At 38.4% G+C, this 15695-nt stretch overlaps 1 long non-coding RNA gene across 1 annotated transcript; it reads left to right on the top strand.

The window, feature by feature from the left end:
* Positions 1 to 2667: 2667 nt before the first annotated feature.
* LOC106727012 lies at positions 2668 to 6004 on the top strand. Its single transcript, XR_001363162.1, has 3 exons — positions 2668 to 2916; positions 5614 to 5737; positions 5993 to 6004. It is a non-coding gene; the product is annotated as an uncharacterized LOC106727012 (long non-coding RNA).
* Positions 6005 to 15695: the final 9691 nt, after the last annotated feature.

Here is a 15695-nt window from a genome sequence, read left to right as displayed (position 1 = left end):
TTTTCTGAAAAATCTCTTTTCCTGATTTACATGGCACAATTCTGATTCTTTCCTATGCCCCTGACTACTACTCCTAGTTATGTTCACCTGTTCCTTATCAGAACCCACCTCGGTATACTTCCCTGTACTTATATCCTTGATAACTCTTCTCTTTTCACCCTAAATTCTCTGTCTTGGGGATTCAGCTTTATTTCAGGAGTTGAACTATTATTCATATTCTATAAAAATTCTATATGAAAAGAAGAATCCTTACACTAGCAATCCCCAGTTATAAGGGTAACTGGAAATGAAGTATCCTTCTCTATGGTATTCTACAATATGGAAATTCTAGTCACTTTTATTTACATTTGTCCAAAAAATATTTTACTTACCCTTTGTTTGACTCTTCTGTAAATTGGTTCAGAGAGGATGGAGAACCTCAGAACTCTTTTCATCATTATGGATGACCTCCCAACATCTACTATACAAAGTTACTCTCAGAGGTATACCATAACCACATGGTAATGGCCATTTTGGTCTTTATTTAGGTGAAAATAGGTTATAATTTTTTTAAATTTAGAATCCACTTTACCTTTTTATCACTGAAACAAAAGATTTAACACACTTAAAGTACTAAAATTTATAAAATATTTACAAATATGTAAAAATAAAAATGTATAAAAAAGAAGCTCACAGATACAAGTAAATTTATGAATAGATTAAAATTTTAAAGCAGAAGTAACTGATAAATGCCAGTACTCAGACATGGGCTGAAGATGAACAGAAAAAAAAAATCACTATTCAGGCTTCTAGGTTTCTGGGGGGGGGGGCGCTAAGTAAGATTTCTATAAGTAAAATTCCTTCAAATTCAGGTTTGGTAGAATTTAGATGCAAATGTAACTGAATGGGAACAAACTTGTGAGATAGATGCTGGTGAAAAAGGAATGTGGTTTATTCCAGTGCCAGTAACCTGAGGAGATGGGGGACTCTTGTCATAAAGCCCATCTCAACATCTCAGGGCAGGCAGAGTTTTTCATAAGGAAGGTAAGGGAAAGCAGAACAAAGAGAACAAGAAGAGGTGGTTAAAAGTTCTCTATGTGCAGACTAGCACAGTCCATTCTGATAAGGATTAAAAACTGTTCAAGTGATGGTCTGGTATGTATCATCCTGGTCTTGTCCTCTGCTTCTATGTTATCCTGGTTTTACATTTGAAGGTCAGCAAATCTCCCAGAACTTGGACAACTGAAGGTTGGAGCCTGCATCTTCTGAAGTTAGTTCCTAGGATTTTATAAAAACACTAGAGGCCTGATGCACGAAATTTGTGCAAGGGGCTCAGCCCTCACAGCTGCGGCAGCTTGTCTTGGCCCTTGCAACCCCACTTCATCTGGAAGGTTGTCCAGAAGGTCATTTGGCTGTCCAGTCTAATTAGCATATCACACTTTTATTATTATGGATGCTGCTTATCTACAAGCTACATATGAGTGAAAGTCAGCATTTGCAGAAAGAATGTCAAAAGAATGGTGGGTTGGGTTATAATTTCTCACTATTACATTTTGGACTTCATCTTGCCAATTATGGGAGACAATTGAAAAGAATGCTAGGATGGGTGGGGCTGGAAGTAGGGACGGAAAAAGGTGTGATCAAGCTTGTATTTTAAATGTCTTACATTTGTGTTATTATGAAAAATGATACAGGCAAGAGTGGAGGCAGGCAGCATAGGAATGAAGATATCACTTCAATATACGTAGATCTTAGTAACCCAAAATGTGGTCCTGGACCAACAGCAGCATCTGTATCACACAGGAACTTGTTAGAAATGCAGAATCTTGGGTCACATGAGACCCTATTGAGTCCAATTCTGCATATGAATTAAGTTCACCTAGTGTTTCAAATTCATATAATGTTTGAGATGCATTTCTAGTGGTAGCAGAGTTAAGAAGAATGGGAAAACTTGGGAGGTATTTCACTGGAACAATTGACTAGACTTTGTAAATTAATGGATGAGAGAGGAGATAGCTAGGCAGATGTGGTGCCTCTAAGTGAAGAAAAGGGTTATGGACAGAGTTGGTAATGATTTCTTGGGCCTGTACTTTAAAAAATTGATTTGTAATCTACTCATAGAAGTAATAAAGTTTTTATATACCTAATTTTTGCTCTGAAAATGATAGCCAGGATAATTCTTAGAATTATAACATAGGAAATAATCATGGAATCAAAAGGTTCAATAGGGTAGTACTTTTTAGATTACACCCTACCTCAAAACTTCTCTCTTTATGGCAACAGATCAGAGACTGAAATAATACTTTGTCTTAGTTCAGTTTAGCATAAGATCACAGAGGGAGAATGGAAAGGAGATTAGACTGGGGAGGGAAGAAGGAGAGAGAGAGAGAGAGAGACCCAGAGTTTTCCCAGTCACAGTTCCAGCCACCATTTGGTAGAACATGTTGGAGAAAAGTAAACTTCCTTGTACATAAAGTTGAGAAAAGTGAACTTCCTTACACATAAAATTTACAAAAATTCTAAACCGAAGTAAATTTTCCTTGAAATTGTAAGGGAATTGAAAAGACATCTAAGGATTTTGAATACCTATTATGTGCCAGTCACTGCCTATTACTGTATTTGATCTCATTTTTTTCTCTTAATCCTGTAAGGTAAGTATTTCCCTCTCTCTTTTACAGTTGAGGAGATGAGGATCCTGGATGTGAAGGTATTTGCCCAAGGCAGATCAACCTAACTGGAACTTCAACCCAGGGTTTCACCCAGGCTGTCCAGGCTTTTCCTACTGTGTCATACTGCCTTTGAAAACAGACCATTCTTTGCAATTGTCAAAAATCCTTACAAGGAACTGACATTCCAGCACAGATGAAGTTAGACATAAATACCATGCACCAAAGTACAAATTCAGCCCAAGAAAAGAAGAGAACAGAGACCAACAAGGTCAGAAACATTCTCCTTGGCCACAGAGCTAAGAATTCATCAGTTCCTAGAGAACAAAGATTAGAAAAGCTAATACTAGACCCATACTGCATATTATTTGTGTTTATATTCATATATATGTTATTGTATTTTGTTAGTTATATGTCCACATGTTGATATTCAGTCTTTTCATTCACTTATTGTCAACATTTCCTTTTGTTGTCTTTTTTTTAATGTAATGCAAAGCCTTTAATTAAACTAGATGAATACAGTTGACAATTATAGCCAGAAATTTGGAACCAGACAAAAAGCAGAACAATGTCTTATTAAGGCTAATGCTTGTCTATGCTTACAAGTTTCGTCAAATTTTGAGCACATTTTATAGGGCAAGGCATTGGGGAGATTTAAAAACATCAACAATAACCTATGAGTTCTGGCATCAAGAACCTTGCAATATAGAATAAGAGATACAACATGTTTAGTAACAAAAACAGTGAAAGAATATGTTAAGTACCCTATGGGGGCCAGAGATCAAATCATCTAGAAAAGTGAAAGTTTCCATTATAGCTGGGTAGAAAGTTATCCCAAGACTTAGCATTGTTAACTATCCATTTATGTTTCTGTGTTTTAAGGTTAGGATAGGGCACAATAGGGACAGTTTGCCTCTGCTTCATGACGTTTGGGGCCTCAGCTGGATGACTTGAAGCATGGGGACTGTAATCATTTCAAGGTTTACTTGTTTGCATGTCTGGCAGTTAATGCTGCTTAGATGATAAAAGCTGGTGGGTTGAAACAGCTGGGGCTCCTTGGGCATCTCACTGTCTTTTTGTGGTCTCTGCCTGGCCTCTCCATCTTTGCCTGTGTGTTGAGAGAGCAGCAGGTAGAAGCTGTATGGCCTTTTCTAATCCAGCTTTACTTAAAAGTCACTGTTGCCATGTTTTGTGTGTTCAGATTAATTTTATACGGCTAATCCCTGTTTAAAGGGGAGAGATTTAGGTTCCATATGTTGTGGGAGTAGTGTGAAGGAATTTGTAGGCACGTTTTAAAACCACCACACTGGGGGATCAGGGACAGCTTCATAGATGTACTACCATTTGAGCTAGGTATTGAAATATTACTGTAATTAGAATAAGCAGAGGTAAGATAAATGAAAGGGCACACAAGGATCTCTGTTATCAGCAGGTTACAGTATAAGAGCAGAATAGACTGGCATTGGGAATATAGGAAGTGAAGCTGAAAACACAAATAGGGATCAAGGTGAGGCAGGACTTAAATGCCAAGCCAAGGAGCATGGACTTGATGTAGCCATGAGGGGAAAGCTATTACAGTTGTGGTTTTCTACTGTGGTTGCCACTGGAATCATCTGGGGAGCCTTAGAAAACCAATGCCTGGGTCCCACCCCCAAAGATGCTAATTTAGTTGTTCCGGAATGTATCCTGAACATCTGGGCTTTTCAAAGCTTCCCAGGTGATGCTAATGTCAGCCAAGGTGCACTAAGAGTCTGAGTGGTTGAACATTGACCTATGAATCAGGAGGTCACGGTCCAGTAGGGGATGTGCAGGAGGCAGCCGATCAATGATTCTCTCTCATCATTGATGTTTCTCTCTCCCTCTCTAAAATCAATAAAAAATATATATTTTTAAAAAGAGTCTGATGATAGAAGTCATGTTATCAGGGATCAGTTTTCCTTCTCTGCAGAGTGAGTAAACAGTTCACAACAGATCTGTTTCCTTTTGTTTATATTTTATAAAGCCAGAACCCTGAAGACCCTTATGCCTGTTTGAATGGGGTGCCATGGGGATCAGTAATCCTGAAATCATGAAAATGTGTTTACCCGTTTGATATTATAGTTTTAATAAAGTCTAAGAAAAAACCTACTGCTGTGTTGCCTCTCTCCAGAAGGCAGGACTTCTGAGCAGCAGCCCCTCAGTTACCAGGGATCCTGACAAATCTGCCTTAGCCTGAAAAGGAAGTTCTTCTTCAGAAATCTTTCTGGCATCCCTTGTATCTGGTCAGGCCAGGGAAATGGCAAGGGTTGACAGGTTTTAGAATTTGTAATCTCCTCAGGCATTTTTTAAAGGCCATCAGGATCTCTACCTTTCCCTACCTACCTTTTCATTTAGCCTGCATTCTAAGATACCTCTTGTCATAAAATGAGTATATTTCTAACAGAGTGTTCATTAGGAATTTGATAAATGGAAACTGTAGATATTGACTTCTAGAACCATCAGTGTCATCCCAATATTCTGTATCATAAGGATATCAAGGAATTATTTCATACCCTATATATGCGTATCAATTTGTGCTTAATATACTTTCAACTATGTTATCATATTTATTATTCAACAATTTCTCATGGGAGGGCTTATTATCCCCATTTCATAGATGAGTAAAATGAGATAGAAATTGTGAATTGTACAATAAAACTTTCATATACATTTTCAACACATGTACCTTGTAAAGTAATGAGATATGTAAATTCACTGTGTGCTTTGCAAATCCTTTTTATTTGACTTATCTCTGAAATTTCAAAAGACACCTCATATTTATTATATACTGAATTTTCTGGAAGGGAGATGTTCATTTATTTTGTTGTTTTTATTCTTATTTTTTATAGCCTCCAATTTTCAGGCCAACCTGTTCAAATCTGAAATTATACCTTTGCTTGTACTATCTCATTATTCTAACTTACCATATTGGGTATCCTTTATTTTACAGAACATTTTGAACCTGCCATGTGTCAGGAACTTTGGGATACATGATCAGTAAGATTGCAAGGCTTCTCCAAATTGACGCTCTCTTTCTGAAGGTACAGTGGCAAGAAGTGCATGAAGCAGTTCAGGTGAGGCTATAACATTTTTTTTGTATAAGGAGTTGATAAGGTTTTATGTTCACTATTTATCCTTACTCTACTCATTTCTTGGCCTTCTTGGTTATCAAGTAGTATAGTTTCAAAAAAATACCTTTCAATGCATGTTAGACAATTTTCTTATAAGGAATTACCTTCTTATAAATCATAATTTATAAATCTTACAAGTTTAATTTTTATTCGCTCCTTAATGAATGTTCTTACATTTTCTCATATTAAAACTACTAGTGACCCAGTGCATGGATTCGTGCACATTGAAAGGAAATTAATTAGAAGAAAATTTTTTAAAATATATTTTATTGATTTTTTACAGAGAGGAAGGGAGAGAGATAGAGAGTTAGAAACATCGATGAGAGAGAAACATCGATCAGCTGCCTCCTGCACATCTCCTACTGGGGATGTGCCCACAACCCAGGTACATGCCCTTGACCAGAATCGAACCTGGGACCTTTCAGTCCGCAGGCCGACACTCTATCCACTGAGCCAAACCGGTTTCGGTGAAGAAATATTTTAATATCGCTATTAGTCCTTTCTCTATAATAGAAGTGTCAACCAAATTCATGATCGATAATGACAGATGGAAACACACGCATGTGATTGGTGCCAGTGAGAGCTTTATATATATAGATAAACCCGCTTACTTAGACCTGCTTTCTGATTTAGCTAAACTTTTCCCAGCCCAGTGAAGCATTCCAACTTCTCTTTCAGGTAACTGTCAGCAACACAGCAGTAAATATCAACATGAAACAGATTATTATTGCAGATCATGCAGGGAGAACAAAGGGTAAAATATTTAATTGCAGCAGTGTTTGACTATATTCTGTGCAGTGAGAAAACCTGAAGTCGTTTTCAAGGTCCACCATTTCTTACTTCTTTTCAGTTGGGTGAGGTTTCTAAGCTTTCTAAATCTCTGTTTTCTGGCTAATGAAAAGAAAATAGGATTTCACTGAGTCTCCTATCTACCTACTCCAGGACTTCTGTGAGGATCAAATGAGATGAGGCATGGGAAAACACTTCACAGACATTTGGTTACAGTGTAAAATGTTTGTACCTGGCTATAAAGCAAGTTGTGTTCCTGGGCTGAAGAAACTCCAAGGAGGCTAGTCGCTAGGGAGAGGAAGCCAGGCGTTGCTACGTGACATCATTACCTGGCGCCCACAGTGACTGTTTCCGGGCTGGGCTGTGGGCCACATTTCGCACCATGGAGTCTCGGCAGCATCGGCTGCAATTTGGTGGGGTGACACTCTGGGGTGGTGGCAGGGCCTGTGTCCTACTTGGTGGAGGCCAAGTGTTGCTTTGTGGGCGCCAGGTCCGCAGTGCCATTTCTCTGTAAATGGCAGTGCGTGTCATGGCAGCTTCTTCATCAAGTGTCTGCCCCCTGGTGATCAGTGCGTGTCATAGCGACTGGTCAGATGTTTGGACACTTAGCATATTAGCCTTTTATATATATAGATTTTGTCATTTTACCCATTGAAATAGCCTCATTATATCTTGTTGGATTTATCTCCATTGGCACAGAATTCAGTTATCTACAACATGGCTGTTATTTTCAGGCTTACAATGGCACTCTGCTCTCACTTTCTTAGCACTACCATTTGTAAAAGATTTAATAAGAATGATTTTGGCATTCATATTATTTCTCTGTCAGTTTTGTTTAATGGACATTGAGATTTTCTGTGAAGGAAAAAATATTTTTCGGAGTGATAGACATTCAGAAAGAATTTTTTTAAATCTATTCTTATTGTTTCAGAGAGGGAGGAGAGAGAGAGAGATAGACATATCAACAATGAGAGAAAATCATTGATTCGCTGTCTCCTTCATGCCACACACTGGGGATCAAACCTGCAACATGGGCATGTGCCCTGACCGGGAATTAAACTGTGACTTCCTGGTTCATAGGTTGATGCTCAACCACTGAGCAACACTGGCCAGGCAAGAAAGACATTTTTTAAGGGTTAAGTTAAACTGGACAGTAGAATCAGGTTGCAGGAGTTACCTATAAAGTAAGAATAACCATTTCAATATGCATTGACGAACTGATTTTCAGGATAAATATCTTTATATGCTCTATGATTGCATTTTTCATGCTAGAACATTCCTACATTCTACTGGTCAGAGCTCCTCATAGCAATAATTATAGAATCAGTTGATAAGAAAACCAGGAACCTTAAATAAATTATCAAAAAAAAGTATAGTAGAATCTTTGATAGTCAAGGAAGTATTTTTCTGATACCCAAAAGTATAACTGATTTCACAAGTTGATTTAAAAACACAGAAGGTGCCATCATACCTCTCACTTTAATCACAAATCCCTAAGACACATTAAGGGAACGCAGACCCACAGAGTCCCACTTCTCTAAGATCCCAGTCTTGATGCTGGCCCCAATATCATGGCTTGTTCACTCCTTCAGGCTCCCATACTCTCTGAATTTCTATCATAGCAGGCTCTGAGGTCATTTAGTCCATATTACACTGACCCTACCCATTGACTTCCTTCAAGTTTCCATGGCCAATCTTCATCCATCAGTCTGGTATAGAGGTAGTCAAGAGACCAGATTCTGACTTCCAGTCCTGAGTTCTAGTCTTGATTTTGCCAATAATTTATTCTCTAATGAATATACCACTGTCTCTTCATTGTAAAGTTAGAGTATTTTACAAAATAATCTCTATATGTCCTCTTAGCTCAAAATATTCTGCTTTTCTGACACGATACAGTGTAGTATAAAGGTAAATCACATTAGCAATACAAATGTATATTTTACCAGTTTTCCTCTCAGCTCTTTTGCTTTCTCAGAGCAATTTTCAAGAGCAATTTTAATGTAGTCCCAATGGCTAAATTAAGTTTCTCTTCCAATGTTACCCACAGTCATGTGATTGGGTATACTGATGAATGACAAAATAGTTGCAGAGGAGAAAGGTAAAGTGTAACATGCAAGAGTATTGATCTATTATGTTAATTATGCTGATGTGAGAGATAATGCTCTGGATGAGGAAATATGGAATTTTTGGGTGAATCTAAATTCATATTAAATTTAAAAACTATATATGCCATGAAATTGGGGAATTGCCCTGGATGAAGGGTGATGACACCCTGATCCAGCTAAACTAGCCAGCTCATTCTCCAATTGTGCCATAAGCATTTCTCTTTGAGCACTGAAATTGTTCTCTTTTTCCCCCCTTAAACTTATTTAAAGTACTGCTTCATCCTCAAGACCTTGATTGAGTTCTAACTTTTAAATTTTTGTAGGAAGATTTTTCCAGCTGCCCAAACCTAGAATAGCCTCTTGCTCTTTTGAATTGCTAGAGCACAGTTATCTGCTCCATTTAGATTGCACTGACCTTATGTTGCCATTTGTTTTTATTTATCTCTTGATGAATATTTTCTGTCTTTCCAACTAGATGTTAAGCTTCTTGTGAAAGACCACGTCATGGCCCTCTATCTGTCCTCAGCATCTGGCTCAATGCCCAGCACACAATCATCCCCCAATAAAAAGCTTATTAGTGGTAATAGCACATAATTCCATGAGAATCACTTAAATATTATTGACTGCATATTACTGGAGAAATTACTGTCTGACTCTCATTGGCAAGAACACCATATCTTCATTCATAAGGAAAGGAGCCTTGTAGCCCTGAATGCCAGCTAAGGATGACCTGAAGCCGAGTCAATCAAACATTTGTTGTAGACATGAAAAGTGTTTAGTAACTGTCACAGTGTTGTCTTAATCCTTTCAGTCTGCTATAACAAAATAACCACAGACTGGGTAGTTTATAAATAACACAAATTTATTCCTCACAGTTCTGGAGGCTGGAACTCCAAAATCACAGAGTGCGAGCGTGGTCTGGTGAGGGTTCTCTTCCAAGCTGCATCCTGCCAATCTTTCGCTGTGTCCTCACATGGCTAAAGGTCTGGGGATCTCTGTGAGGTCTCTTCTATAAGTCACCAATCCCGTTCATGAGGGCTCCACCCTTACAATCTAGTCTCCTCCCAAAGGTCTCACCTCCTAATATCATCAACTTTGGGAGTTAGAATTTCAACATACGAATGGGTGGATGGGTCACAAATATTCAGGCCATAGTAATAGTTATACTAGTAAACTAGTAGACGGCACTGAACTTTTATGTGGTTTTTAATCCTGTAGGCATTAAATGCCATCAAGAGTCCTAACTGCATCAGTCACTATAGTAGTAAAAGGGAAATATAAACTACTAATATCTTACACTTGTAGAATATTTTACATATATTTGCTTATTTAATATTTACAATAGCCCTTTGATATAGGTAGTAACATTATTCTTATTTTATAGAAATAATATTTCTCATATTAAAGATGCAAAAACAGGACACAGAAAGGTCATGTAATTTTTTCAACATAGCATAGCTATTGAGAAAGAGAGAGAGAGAGAGAGAGAGAGAGAGAGAGAGAGAGCTGGGATCTGAACCTAAATGGCCTGACTCCATTGTCTAAAATTAACCTGCCATAAAATAAGTTGGTTTCTTTTATTCTATGACTGGTTAGATATAAAACAGTAAAGATGATTTTAATTAAAGGAATTTGAGCATTAGGTAGCTTTTTCAAATGGGAATGAAGACCATATGAGAGCCGAAAAGAACCCTGTGAGAAAATGCATTGCACTAGCTCAAGGTCAGCCTGTGATCCTCAGCTCCTGCCCTGTCTTTCAGTTCTTTTCCATTAGTGTGAAAGCAGAAACAGGAGCCCTGGCCTAGGAGAAGAGGGCCTTTCATCTTCCCAGGCAGGGGGACCTTTGGGAAGACAGGCTGATGAGAGCTGCGGGGGAGCTGAGCCATTTTAAAAACACATGAAAGTAAGAGCTTAAGAGAGAATTTTTATGAGGATGGCAAAGTCGAGGGTGTATGCTTATGCACGCATGCAGGAAACGTGGGTTAAAACTGATCAGTGATTAAAATTCCTTAGACATTTAAAATGCAAATGATTTTTAAAATGTCATATTTTTGACAAGCAAACATTCTTATATATTATAACTACAACGTGGTACTTTCTTCTAGAGAATATTTGAAGTTGCCTGAAATTCACTAGTTCTCTAGGACATATTTTTAGGTAAAAATATTGCCTGCTGGGGCTAGGGGAAAAATTCCATTGATTCCTCATCCCTACCTTTTTATCCTTAAGAAAGTGGTGGGGCAATGAAGCTTTTCCTTTTTTACCCTTTTCGCAGATCATGGCACATACCTTCAGCGTATTTTGGGAAGAAAATGTCACAGTCTCCCATTGTCAAAGCAGTCAATTCCAACTCACTGCCCTGGTTTCTTAGAGACTGAAGTCACATATTTTCAATGACACCCAGTTTTTCTTTGTCTTTCTGAGCGTGCTGCTGTGGTTTTCTCACTGACACATGCCACCTGTCAAGTTCTTCAGTGTGAATCGTGACGACTCTGGCTCGCTAACTGGGGCCTTCTAATGACAAGGCGAAGTTTGAAGATTTCACCTTATTTTGGCACACAGGGTGGTGACTCAAGATTTAATTTTCTTCAGGCTACCTAATTAATAAAACTCACTAATTTTTGTCAGGGTACATTTAGCAGGGCTTTAAATAACTAGTTCTCAAAGAGCCCTATTTTGCTATTGTCAAAAATTGTTCTTTAAATCTGCTAAATATATCCCAGGATACAGTAAAGGGAATGTACAGCTTCCATCCCTTGTGAGTCTATGTTGAGTTCCTCTTGTATTTGTCTGTTTTAACCAGTTAACTGCCACGATATTTTGAATTTAATTTAAAAAGGTATGCCACTTGCATCTACAAATGGTTAAATATATGTCAGAAAGAGTGAGAGGAAGGTGGAGTAGAATTTGGTACCAAAAACTGTAGGGCTTCAGTGACTAAAGATTGCCTCCTGCCTCCATAGAGGTTCAGAAAAAGAGAGTTTAAAATTTCTAGGCTCATCCTGTCTTCCCTTTTCTTCCTCTCATTTATTTTAAGTCTGCATATTTTACCTGAACAAATTAATTTCATTGCAAAACTAATTCAGTTGGAGTTGCATTCTTCTTCCAAAGAATAAGGTAGAAAATTCTCCCTTTGATTTTACTGTAATTAAATTGCTTTAATTAGTTTGATTAGTGGTCAAAGGCAGGAAGTCTAGACCAGTGACAAAAATTACACATGGAGGTCAAGGACTATACTATGATTTTGAAAATACTTACATAATGAAAAGATTACTAAACCAGTTTTTATTCACTCACAGGATGATAGTCTCTGTGCCGTTGCAGTGAAACAAAACAGCCCTTGTGTCTCTGATTCACTAATTTATGAATTCAATGAATACATTTTGAACATTTTCTATGTGCCAGACTGTAGAACTTACATTTGTATTTTATTTAGAAACATAATTTATTTGTTTATTCAGTGAATATATTGAGCATCTTCTATGTGACAGACAATGTTTCAGGTGGAGGTAAACAACAAGGTAGCTAAGCAAAATATGCATGCTTTTAGATAGTGACAAGTGCTAAGGAGAAAAATAAAATAGGGAAAAGGGAATATGAAGTATCCTAAGGAATTCTAGTTTTAGAGAGTGTGGCTAGAGAAGGTCTAGTTGAGTAGTTGACATTTCCATAAAACTGGGAAGAAGAGAGGGGCTGCTATTAAGGAGAAGAATGTGCCAGGCAGAGGCCCTCTGAGGTTGAGGCAAACCAGGAAGATATGAGGCACAGCAAGGAAGCGAACGGGATCAGAGCAGAGTGAACAGAGAGAAAAGGAGAGGAGAGAGGATGAGTCAGAGAGATACCGGGGCCTCATCATGGAGGGTCTTATACATCATTATGAGGACTTTGTCTTTTTCTCAGAGTAAGGTAAGAATTCTAAATAAGTGAAGGTTTGAAACAGAGGAATGTTATGAGTTTGGCTTGAGGACTTCTCGGTGGAGTTGCTGGACCCTATTTAAACTTCACCCATTCAAACCTCTTCTTCACTTGTGGTCAGACTTTCTTTGCAGTCTGTCCCAGTTTTGTGTGGCTACCGCCTCCACTCACAGGCATTTCCCTAATAAAATACTTGCATGTTTAATTCTATCCGGGCTTCTGCACAGAGGACCCAGGTTAACCTACCACACTTGCCTACCTATCCTCTTACCTTTTCAGTCTCTTTCATTGGTGTCTCTTCATCTCCCTGAAGTCAAAGTGCTGATATGTCCTAGGACTCAGTCCTTGGACTTCTCTTTTGCAGCCACACTCATTCCCTTGGAGATCTTTCTAGTCTTATGACTTTACACACACACACACACACACACACACACACACACACACACACACACACATTCACTCAGATGTCTTTTTAAAATTAAACTCATTGGGGTGACATCACTCAGATGTCTTTGGGAACCTCTCAAATTTAACACATCCAAAATTGCACTACTGACATTTTCCCCAAACTTGTTCCTCTCACATTTCTCACCATCTCAGTACATTGCAAACCCATCCTTCTAGTTGCTGTGTCCATTTTTGGCTCTCTCATTCATCACTTCTTGTCATCCATATATCCTGTCATTTATAACTCCAAAATACATCCAAAATCACACACACACACACACACACACACACACACACACACACCCTTTGATAATATGCTGGCCCAATGCATATCATCTCTCACCTGGATTATTGCAACAGTCTGTAATCTGTTTCCTGCTTCTCTTCTTGCCCCGCCTTCACCTTGTTCTCAGAAAAGCTGCCAGAGCAATCTTGTTAAAACTCAAGCCAAAGTCAGCCATCTGAGGAGTGTCCATTTCCCAGCAATGGGCCTGCTCGATATCCCTGACAAAGGCAGTCATTGGGAAGCTTGGCTTTGTATACCATGCCAGCATGGCAATGGATTTTAGATGCATCGATTGAAACCCTTGGTCAATTAAGCTCCCTCTAGTTGTTTTCATGCCTGTCAAATGTGGTAGCCCAATTATGTGTTGCTGTATAATAAACCAACCTATCACTCGGTGCCTTAAACAAATAATTTCTTATTCGATGTCAAGGCTATGTGAATTGACTGGACTCAGCTAGGTGGGTCTTGCTTGATGCCTCTCATCTGGTTGCAGTCAGACCTTGGTTGGATCTTGAGTCACTGAAGGCTTGATTGGGCTGAAAGGCCAAAATGGCTTCTTCACCCACATGTCCGGTACCTTAGTGCTCTTCCACATGGCCTCCTGGGCTTCCTACATGGCAGCTCAGAGCTCCGAGAGTCAAAAAACAGGAGCTGCTAGTGTTCTTAAATGTTAGATCTGGAACTTAAAGTGTTGTTTCTATAGTCAAAACATATCCTATTAGTCAAAGCAATCAGAGGCCATCCTAGAGTCCAGGGGGTGGATGAGTAAACACCATTTCTCAGTAGGAAAGTGGCATGCATTCACAAGGAAAAGAATTGGAACTATCTTTGGAGATAAGCTATCTCACCAAGTGAAGAAAATATTTGAAGAATGGAGAGAGTAATCAACTTTGTCAAGTGTTATTGAGAGGTTATTAAAAATGAGGATGAGATGTACTTAGCAATGTAACTTTGTTCAGAAAATATTTTCTGTAATGGTATAGCTAAAATGTGACTAAAAGTGATTTGGCAGGTACCTACAAAAAAAATGAAACTAGACCACCAACTTACACCATACACAAGAGTAAAATCTAAATGGATAAAAGACTTAAATGTAAGTCATGAACCCATAAAAATCTTAGAAGAAAGTTTAAGCATCAAAATATCAGACATCTCACATAGCAGAATTATTACTGATACATCACGTAGGGCAAGAGAAACAAATGAAAACATAAACAAATGGGAATACATAAAACTAAAAAGCTTCTGCACAGCAAAAGAAACCAGCATCAAAATAAAAAGGGAACCCAGTGTATGGGAGAACATATTTGCCAATGATACATCAGATAAGGGGATAATTTAGAAAATATACCTGTATAAAGTACTCATACATCTCAACTGAAGGAAGACAAACAATTCAATTAAAAATGGTCAAAGGACCTAAATAGACACTTCTCCAAAGTGGGCATACAGAAGGCCAAGAGACATATGAAAAAATGCTCAAAGTCATTAATCATCCGGGAGATGCAAATCTAAACAACAATGAGGTACCACCTCACCCCTGCCATCACTAAATCAACAAACAACAAGTGCTAGTGAGGATGTGGAGGAAAAGGAACCCTAGTACACTGCTAGTGGGAATGCAGTACAACCACTATGAAAAACAGTGTGGAGTTTCCTCAAAAAATCAAAACTGGAACTGCCATTTGATCCAGCAATCCAACTTCTAAAAAGATATCCTTAGAAGCATTGGGACATCAATCAGAAAGAGTAAATGCCCCTCTATGTTCATAGCAGTGTTATTTACAATAGCTGAGATCTGGAAACAGCCCAAGTGCCCACCAGCAGATGAGTGGATAAAAAAAGTATGGTACATTTATGCAATGGAATACCATGCAGCAATAAAAAAGAAAGAACTCTTACCATTTGTAAGAGTATGGATGGACCTGGAAAGTATTATGTTGAGCAAAATAAGCCAGTCAGAGAAAGATAATTATCACATGATATTACTCATAGGTGGAATCTAATGAACCAAATAAACTGATGATAAAAGATAGACCCAGAGTCATAGAAGCATGAACAGACTGTTGAACCTCAGAGGGAAGGCAGGGGAGGGTGGGTGGGAAGGGATCAACCAATGAACTTATATGCATATATGCATACCCCGTGGACACATACAATGGGATGAGTGAGATCATATATGCTCCCCTATGTTCATAGCATCATTAATCCCAATAGCTGAGTGGATAAAAAAGCTGTGGTACATTTATACCATGGAATACTATGCAGCTGTAAAAAAGAAGGATCTCTTACCCTTTGGGACAGCATGGAGGGACCTGGAGAGTATTATGCTAAGCAAAATAAGCCAGTCAGAGAAAGA

Source organism: Myotis brandtii, unplaced genomic scaffold (genome assembly GCF_000412655.1).
Source record: "Myotis brandtii unplaced genomic scaffold, ASM41265v1 scaffold348, whole genome shotgun sequence".
NCBI classification, from domain to species: Eukaryota; Metazoa; Chordata; class Mammalia; order Chiroptera; family Vespertilionidae; genus Myotis; species Myotis brandtii.
This window is presented reverse-complemented; position numbering and strand designations above follow the sequence as displayed.